The sequence below is a fragment of the Parasteatoda tepidariorum genome, chromosome 2 (assembly GCF_043381705.1).
Source record: "Parasteatoda tepidariorum isolate YZ-2023 chromosome 2, CAS_Ptep_4.0, whole genome shotgun sequence".
In the NCBI taxonomy this organism is placed as follows: Eukaryota; Metazoa; Arthropoda; class Arachnida; order Araneae; family Theridiidae; genus Parasteatoda; species Parasteatoda tepidariorum.
In genome coordinates, this window is record NC_092205.1 from 78,574,017 (window position 1) to 78,584,340 (window position 10,324).

General features: G+C 30.0%; 1 long non-coding RNA gene across 4 annotated transcripts in view; it reads right to left on the reverse strand.

Moving 5' to 3' along the window:
• LOC107439876 (uncharacterized) overlaps positions 1 to 8,011 on the reverse strand; it is a 20,091-nt gene extending 12,080 nt beyond the window's left edge. Inside the window, exons 1-4 of one of the 4 annotated variants that reach the window (XR_011636186.1) lie at positions 7,780 to 8,011; positions 6,521 to 6,653; positions 5,770 to 5,864; positions 899 to 2,631 (exon numbers count right to left, since the gene is read on the reverse strand). This is a non-coding gene — a long non-coding RNA (uncharacterized lncRNA). Of the gene's footprint in view, positions 1 to 898; positions 2,632 to 5,769; positions 5,865 to 6,520; positions 6,654 to 7,323; positions 7,684 to 7,779 lie in introns of those variants that run through there. The other 3 variants (XR_006225049.2, XR_001583574.3, XR_011636187.1) reach the window with 3 other exon arrangements.
• Positions 8,012 to 10,324: the final 2,313 nt, after the last annotated feature.

Below are 10,324 nucleotides of genomic sequence, written 5' to 3' on the forward strand. Positions count from 1 at the left end.
CAGGGATGGGCAAACTTTTTTGGTCGTGGGCCAAAAATCTAGAAAAAAAAGTTTGGTGGGCCGAGTAAAAACTTCTGAAATAAAATAAAGTCAATTCATCATTGAGTGCATGTCACTCTACATCAACTTTGCGTTTTTTAGTTGCCATTTTGGGATAAAAAATGTTTACAAATAACTCAAAAAGGCAGTAGCCATTTTATACATTTAATAATTTAACCATTATTTACAATGACGTTGTATGTGTGCAACCTTTCCATACGCAGTAAATTATGTTAGAACTCGAGTCAGCAGAAAAATCCGTTCGTTGGAACTTAAAACGCGTAGTCAGCCTCATGCGAAGTACAATTCACCTATATTAGATTCCATATGTCTGCTCCTCGAGAAAGACAAATACTAGTAGGAGCTAATCTACAGCTATTCTATTAAGAACTTTTGCTTTCAACATTTTACCAGTTAAAGCTGTTTGTGCTAACTATTTAATTAATTTATGTTTTGTAGAACAAAAATAGAGAAAGTAAAAAGGTCATCAGTAATTTGTTAAAAAAGAAATCAACAAAAATAGTTTTAAACAAAGTAGATATATTCGCCACTGATCGGCTAGTTAAAATTCTGTCCGCGGGCCGTAGTTTCCCCATCCCTGATCTAGTGGGTAAAATGTATTTTACTCCAACTGATTTTAAATGTTCTAATAATAAAAATATTAAAGATATAGAGATAGCAATTGCATTTTGAAATGAAAATAGACATTTTTTACCGTGTACTCTCATTTTGCTTACTTCTCAGACTTCATTTTCATTTAAAACAAGTGTTTAAAACAAACATTTAAAACAAGTGTTTAACAAGTAATTTAAAACAAACAAAACAACAAAAAGTAAATTTCTGAAAGCAGCTTTCATACTTTTTTGCTGGAGAAGGCTCTAAGCTCTTGCTGTTCAACACATCAAAAAAATCATGGATTAATTTTTAAAAAACTCATATGCCTTCTTGTTTCCAGTAAACTCTTCTTTAAACCTTTGATGTAATGGAAGAGAATAATACCTTTGCTGATGTAACTTTCTGTCTATCATTACCTTAAACTAACAGATATGACTCTTTTAGTTTGTGGCACAATTTTCTTTTCTCCTGTACCTTTTCTCAATACTTCTTCAACAATTCCAGAGTTGATCAAAATTCCATCATCTAAAATTATTCCAAGGTCCAATAAATGATTCTGCGGTAACATGTTAGCAAAAAAAAGGCTTTTGACGATGGTCAGGATTCAAAAAATAAACTTATTCAAATTGTTATTTGGAGATTCTTCCAAAGTGTTCCAGATCCTCCTAAATCTGAAACAATAGCTTTGGCATAGATTTCCAAGCCTTCTATGACTTTGAAAAGTAAGACTTTATTCATTGTAACTTATAAATCGTAAAAAAATCTTTTGTTTCCACTTTGAAAACAGTCCTCTTATAAAATCCAGATGAACTTTTTTGAAAGGAGATAGGATTTGATCAAGTCCAGCATCATAGCAAATATCAGAGGAGACATTCATTTCCTCAAAACTAAGAACACAAATTTTTTTAATCCACTTAAATTTTTGGCACAGTTTTTAATCAAATTTAAAACATCATCCTGTAAACCTGGAGCACAAGATAATTTTGCGCACCATTGCTTTAACGCACTAGAACTTGGCAGAGATAGTTCAATATCTAAAAATCATATGCTTTTGAAGAAAGAGAACATATAATAATACATTTTCTTAAAAGCTTGTACCAATTTCAACAATTCCCTTTTTGGTTCATAATTTATTTATTTTTAGAAATATTTTTCTGGATACATTCTACCGTTTCCTACGATGAATTGATGTTTTTTTAAACTTTATTTCTTCTTTATTTTTGTTTTTGAAATCCTTTTCTAAAGTTTCAATTCTCTCTTTCAATGCTTTAACTACTGCTTCTAATTTAAAGCGTTTATCAGGATTCGCTGTACGCAAAAAATTCTCATTCATAATATTTAAATTATTTTTCTTTGGGCTTGGAGTTTTTAATCTGTCCAATACACGAGCCAACACTTTGCGTTTATGCAATCTTTCTTGCCTAGAAGAACTTGAAGAAAGTGGTAAAGAAGAAAATGGCAAATTTACTTTCGGTATTGCAGTGGATTTTAAAACCCTTCGACTCGGCAATCCAAGCAAACGATTTCTCATATCATCTTCATAATCTTCTTCCAAGAAATGCTCACTGCATATTCGTGCATATTTTACATTAACTGGGTCACCTCGTTTGCAACGATGAAGCCATTCCTTACATAGCTGTTCATTAACTTTAGGGAATACATGAAACTTAATATTTTTTCCTATTGTGTTTCTATCGGAATTTTTGCAAGTTGCAATAGCGCAAACTGGCATTTTGTTACTAATTTCAAATTTTTGCAATTCACTTAAAAAAACTGAGGAAAGACATTATATAAATCAACGAATATCTTGGAATAAGTCTTCAGAAGCTAGTTAGACCTAACGCTCCGTTCTTAAAGTAAAAGTTCAAGTTTTGCACTGCCGTGACGTGACAGATAAAAATTGGAGATTTGGCGAGGCGAAAGTTTCTTCAACGAAGTTAACCAGCCCTATATCAGATGTACATTTCAGACTTCAAACTAAAGGAGAAAAGAAATAGATATTAAGTAACCATTTACCCAAACAAAAGGTTTATAAAAAGAAATTAAATTAAGTATATTAAAAAGCAGTACTCATAATATGATTAAGTTCTCATAAATATGATTCATGACAAACTAAAAACTATTTTTAAAAATTTTTTTTTAGCCTTTAAGGGGTGGCAAGTTTCTTCTAGAGTAGAATAAACAGCAGAACAATAGAAAAAAATGTCTTGGAAGAACTGCTTGGAAGAAAATTAGCAATCAAAAAGAGAATACTTAATAAGTAAATAAATTATAAGAAAAAAAAATGTCTCAAGAATTAACAAAATTAAGAGGGCTCACACTCGAGGTTCAAGTTCAAATTTTCTAAAATTGAAATTTATTTTTATTTGAAAACAAAGATAAGCTTTTAACATTTTACACAGTAAAACCTATATCCTTTAGACAATTATTTTTTACATACATCCATGTTTAAAACAGAGCCATAAACTTTCATTCAAGCTGTATTTTTCCCAACAATGACAACAATAAGTACCTTACTTAACTTACACTTTGTATTTAAAATAAAAAGTAAACAAATAAGACGTTAATAATCAATCACCAAAATTTTTAAAGCTTGTCCAGTACCTTATTTGTATAACTTTTTACTAGTATGACATGGTATGAATAGCTGTCAATAATGCAACACATTGTTAGATATTAAATCTAAGCACTTAGCCATCAACTTTAAACCCAACAGAGGACCAACCATCCTTATATGTATACTAGGTTCCCTTTTATATACTATATAGCTCAATACCATATGCAACACCGAGTCATCACTGCCTTTCCCCTTGCCTTTCAACCAAAAATTTATTGGAAAAAACTACATAGAACTGGCCAGGAAAAGTTTTAATGTCAGCAATAGAAAGTTTTATAGCAACTGCTTCTCAAACTATTTATGAACTTAATGATAAAATGACGGCATTGTTCAAAAGCTCAATGACGATTTTTAGCGCTAAATATTTCGCTTAAAAATTAAAACGATATTTGTTTTGGTTTCTAACTAGCTTTTTCTTTATTTAAAAAAACTTTAGTTTTCATCACCGATTTTATTATAATGCGAAAATTAAGAGGTTTCTGTTATACTTTATTCTCTTTCTTCACTTTTTTTTAAAAAGACAGAAAACTAAAATGTTCAACTTTAAAAAACTAAGGTTCTCTTTTCTGTTTCGCTTTTGTATATAATCTTTTTTTGGTGTGGGGGAGGGGGCATTTTTAAGATAGTGCAGCATTTTTAAATAACATTTGAGAAAGACTATGTCTCTTTAAACATTTTATGGATACTTTTTTACGGAAAATATTTTTAGCATTCAAGATTTGTTTTAAGAATTACAAGGATTTTATTCAACTTTACAACTTTCTTTTTATTTTAAATAGCTGTTAGTCAGTTTATTATTTATCTTAAATATTTCTAATAGATGACTAATATAACTTTTTTTCACTTTACCCCATATGAGATTTCATGAGCAAAATTTCCTCCAGAGGAAGTTTTAAATTTTGATGATTCAAGACAAAAACTGTTTAATATCAGTATTTGAACGCGTATTTCATGATTCATACACGGATTAACCACCCATTTGCTGGCATTGATCATTAATAAGTGACATACCAAAGTCTGATTTTCATCAACAGTTAGGTAATATTGTCAGTTTATATACGCAGTTAGTTGATTTTTGTTAGAAAGCAAAGAAGTTTTGGTATTTATTATGGTATAGCTTTAATGAATATTAAAAACCAAGTAGAAATTACTTTAATAGGAAACGAAAAACAGCACATTGAAGTAGGCAGCTACTAGAAATAAAATGAATTGTAGAAAAAACTTAAAGTAGCGAAGAGCGATTCTATGTCACCAATAACTAATAAAATCTAGATTGGGGTAGGAAAAATGCTCAAAATTTCTTCAAATTGTTCACAAAAGGCAGATAAGGATAAAAAAAACTCAGGTACTAATAAAAAAGAGATGAACAGGTGTCTAGTTTTTTAAAAAACAAAATTCTAGAATATCTAGGGACATAAAACAAAATTCCAGAATATCTAGGAAAATAAACAGCACATTGAAGTAGGCAGCTACTAGAAATAAAATGAATTGTAGAAAAAACTGAAAGTAGGGAAGAAATATTCTACGTCACCAGTAACTAATAAAATCTAGATTGAGGAAGGAAAAATGCTCAAAATTTCTTCTAATTGTTCACAAAAGGCAGATAAGGATGAAAAACTCAGATACTAATAAAAAAGAGATGAACAGGTGTCTAGTTTTTTTAAAAAACAAAATTCTAGAATATCTAGGGACATAAAACAAAATTCCAGAATATCTAGGGAAATAAAACAGCATATTGAAGTAGGCAGCTACTAGAAATAAAATGAATTGTAGAAAAAACTGAAAGTAGGGAAGAAATATTCTACGTCACCAGTAACTAATAAAATTTAGATTGAGGTAGGAAAAATGCTCAAAATCTCTTCTAATTGTTCACAAAAGACAGATAAGGATAAAAAACTCAGCTACTAATAAAAAAGAGATGAACAGGTGTCTAGTTTTTTAAAAAAACAAAATTCTAGAATATCTAGGGACATAAAATGATCTCACACGTTCTCCCGGAATAAGCTTTTGAACTTTTATTAGAAGCAAGCTTAGAGATGTACTAAAATGAGTCTTAGCAATTCAAGTCACATTTGTTCGTATTATTTTTAAAATTAAACTTTAATGAAAATTAAACTGCCTCTAGCAACAAAAAAATGAGTTTTAAAAAAAAGACCTAAATGATTCAGCAATACCACCAAGAAATATGCAGATAATTAGAGCATTTATACCAAAATTAAGTTCAAAGTACTTTAATGTTATTCACTTAAAGTGTCTAGATTCATCAGTAAGAGTAATAACATAAAATTTTCTGTTGTTGTAAAAGATACATAAAATGTACAATTTAGAAGAATTATTTTAAGAATCTCTGAACAAACAAAAAATTTTCTGGAAAAAAAAATCATTTTCAGACTGAAGACAATCAGCGTGAAGTGTAATAGTGCAAAAGTTAGCAAACTTTAAAAATATGTATATAAATGAAAAAATTATTCATCTGTAATAAATGTCAAAAAACAAACCTTTTCACAGCAAGTGGAAATACTTTACGATCATGAAACTATATTTCTGTAGTTACAAAGATACTTTTCTGCAAACTTTTATAGAGAATTTTTATCTGAAATAGAAAAAGAGACATTGGGTAACAAGTAACAATCACAAACTCACAATACATTTAGAATTTCAATATAAAAATTTCAATATTTTCAACTATGTAAAACCTTCTAAAACTATAAATATCAATAAAAAACAACAATTTATATTGTAGCATTGCATTTTATAAGAAAGGAAAAAAGGTCATCCATAAATTGCATGAATTTGGTGGGGGAAAAAATTGGGACCAATAAAGTTTCTAAAGTTTTTTAAAGCGTTCCATTAAAACTTTAGAAATTATGAAGAATCAATACACATCAGTTCCTTTACGGACCGTTCTCACTGCCTAATTTTCTTTACATGTGAATGAAAATCTGATTGGCGAGTTTTTTTCCAGATAAAAGTATTTTGTCTTCATGTAGTTCTCATACTCAAGTGATTATTTCGTAAGCAAATTTTTCACATGCAGTGAAAACAGCCCTCTTACACTATCATTGTTTTAAGGATTTATTTCTAATAGTAAAGCCAAAGAGAGTTAGAATGATGAGGAACTATGCATGCAATAATCAAAAAAAAAATTTTTTTTAAATAATAAAAAAAAACTACAAAAATTATGTAAAATATCTTTGTGTAGAGATAGAAAAAAAAAACAATTTATTTAGGTCTATTAGCTGTTCTTACTTTTCAGGGACAGTTAGTATCGTCTGGAAGAATTTCATTTAATAATCAACAGAGCTTGTTTATGAAATTATTACATGCATTAACTCTTACTTCTGCCACACTTAATCAGGAATGAATGCAGGGCTTTAAGGACCTTCGGAAAAATAAGACATTATCTGCATTATCCAATTTTTTGCTATAAAATATTCCTCACTTTGATAGAGAAATTATGCAAAAGCTAAAAATATAGCAATAAATTACACACAAATCAAATATACAACATCAAAAAGTACATAGCAATTATAAAATTTAGCCATTGTATTCATATAAAAATCTATAAATTACAAATTGTTTCAATTTTAATGTATTTAATTCAATCCATTTTCCAATGTATTCCATTGTTTCTAGATTTTTGAAGAATAAGTATTTTTCTTTTTTAATTTTATTTCTATAAACGAACAACTTAACATCTTTCTTACATTTTTTCTTCCGAAATTTGTTATGTACATAGGGCATCAGTGACCCTTAGAAGTTTGGAAATTTAATTTAAAGAACTCATTTAAATAATATTATTAAATTGTTTAAATAAATCTAATTTTCAAACTCTATAAATTAAATATCTAAAGTTCTATAAATTAAATATATAAAATCTAATTGATAAAATAAAAACAAGCTATTTTTTGATCTTCAATCCAAATATAAATTTTTATTTAAAAAAAAAAGATCTAAGATACAGGTTATAATGTAATGGCATATTAAATAAATATTAATTAGGTAAAAAATCAAACAGTGTAATGAATTAACCAGATATTTCATATCCGCACCTGTTGTTTTTAGAATCTACAATAGACGAGGCCTCGTTCAGTTTTAGAACTTGGGAAAGTTTAAAAACTAATATGCTAGGAAGCAGCTAAGAATAAACTGAAATAAACCAAACCCCTTCTGTGATTTTTTTAAAATTACATATAAGACGTCTGGTTATTATTTCTGCAATACTTAGCAGGGAAGATTATTAAAATATAACTTATATAGTCAAGAAGTCCAGTTTTATAGACATAGTATACACAAAGTAGGTAAGAACACAAATTTATGAAGAAGCAAACTAAGTAGAGCTTTATTTACGTTCTTTGATTTAAAACACAAGATAATCAATACACATATCTAGACTTTACTTAGTTTCGCATAAAACAAATGTATATCAAAATTGTGTAAAGTAATTTATTAAAAAAAGTCAATGTTTTAAATCATTATTATAATATAAAAAATATTAATTTAAATACCATTCCATATTCAATACTGCACTTGTTTTGTTTTTCACATAAGGTAGAAATACAACGAGCTTCGTATAAAAAAGCTGGGAATGGAGTCCTAAAGGACCATTCTCACTGCGTTTGATTCATGCACTTGTAATCACTGACGAGGAAACACTGCGAAAAATTTTCCAGTCAGGCTCGCGATTTCTGACGACGCCATCAGAGGTACAGCAACACATGAAGTGAGAATCGCCATTTCCCACGTATTAATATACGCAAACGTGCATTCACACTGTGTAATTGCTCTAGAAGCAAGTTCGATTAATTAGAAGTAAAACCAAATGCTCGTGCTTTACGGTAGAACAGCTTAACAAGGACCGATACCGTGCACCCTCGATCCCTCGCAGGCTGATCAAAATGGTCTCCCACTCGCTCACTGATTGTAACCAGTGATGCTTGACTTCGGTTCATAGATTTTTTTTTTTTTTTTTTTTTTTTTTNTTTTTTTTTTTTTTTTTTTTTTTTTTTTTTTTTTTTTTTTTTTTTTGTTATAGTTTTTCAATTATTGTTTCGTTTGAATGCGGTTTCAAATTACAGTATTGCCGTGATATTTTTTTAAAAGTTCCATACGGGGTGTTGCAAGCTCTACACTAGGGAGTGTTGCAAGCTCTTGACTGCCTACCTATACTTTCGGATCAAGTGAATTACAATGCATTTAAAGCCCCATCATTGTAACGGTCTTTACAGATTTTTTTAATATTTTTTTGCAAAGTAAAATTTATTTGAACCATGTGATTAATATTAAATACCTGCTCCATATTTTTTGAATACACTGAAAGAATTTTTAAAAAAAATTTTTGTGAAAAACAAGTATACTTATAGAAAGGTAGGTATATGGCACTAACGTAACGGGGAACAGTTGTATTTTTTGAAAGGCTGATTTCTTTGAAACTAGTTTCATATTAAAATAAGGATGTCCTAGTTCTTGAAAATAATCATACATGTACGGAAATGTTTATAAAAAATTTGAATTTAAATCTTTACTTTAAATAAGAAAAACTCGAGTATATTCATAGTGTTGTCACTAGATTTTGTGAATTTTTTATAATTTTTTCAACACAACACTCATTCTAATCTAAAGAACTAATATAAAGATGGACAATTTGAGAATTTCTTACACTTTTTTACCACGATGGATACTTTCGAAACTGATTTCATATGAAAGTATAGATGTCATATTTTTCCAAAAATGCCGTTTTATGGCTTACATTATTCAAAGAATCTTTAAAGAAATGCTTTGTTTAGTCCAAAACACGTATGAAATCAAAGCGAATCTAAAGCAATAACATATAATGGACAGTTTGTGAATTTTTTTACCACGTTTGATTCTTTTGTAACAGGTTTCATATTAAAATATGGATGTCATTTTTTTCGAAAATGCCGCAGTTACATTATTCATAGAAAATTCTTAAAACTGTTTTGTTGAGTCCAAAACACGCGCAATGCCAAAGCGAATCTACAGCGCTATACTATAAATCTATAAAGCGGCGAATCGATAACATGATTGACAGTTGGTGAGTTCGTTTCATATAAATATGTGGGCGTCATATTTTCAGAAAAAAATCGTATCTTGAATTTTTCATACAAAATTCTACAAAAAATAGTTTTAGCTATTCCGAAGTATGCACAAATCCAGGGTATCATCTGCACGATGACACCCTGGTTTTGTGATGTCCATGACAATTCGTCATGGGATAATTCATCCCGCACAATTCGTTTCGCTAGCAGTTTGTCATGAGCCTATTTCGACATGACGTCAATTCGTGAGGAGCACAATTCGTCGTAGCGACCATTCTTCATCGGCACGATTCTTCCCAATTACAATTAATACCAGGTCACCCCCCTCCCTATTCGTCGCAAGCATCGCAATCACAAACACAATTCGTCGCAGGCACAATTCTTCGCATGTGCAATTCCTCATTTGTACAATTTGCGACAGGCACAACTTATCGTAGCGACAATTTGTCACGAGTACAATTTTTGCCCTTCCATGATATACATATCTATTTACTTAAATAAAACTCTTGCATTGACTAAAATAAGAACTCCCCCAGGCATACATCTGGACCTGTGGCGGTGACTATGGTAACGGGGTATGACTATTTCAAATAGGGATGCGGGTCACTGTTTTGGAGTGGTTTCGTTTCGGCGAGAGGAAGGGAATCTTTTTCTTCGTTCTATTGTGTTAATCCTAGAGTGAAGCTACCCTCCCTAAAGTCTTGTTTCCACGGCACCAGACAGCCTCAGACTTTGTGACGAGAGGAGTTTTTAGCTCAGACAAACTATACAAAAACTGACTATTTTTGTGGATGCTCAAATATTAGGAAAGCACCAAACGGGGAGGGGTATGAGCAATGCTCGCGAAAGACACAGAAAACTCTTTATTTACAATTATTTTTTACGATTGTTATTGCTCCTCCTCAGTGCCTAGCATGATAATCTGTTGATAAAAGACGTAAATTGCTTGCAAAATATTTTTTTTAGTTAGTATCTATCATTGCTAAGCAAAATG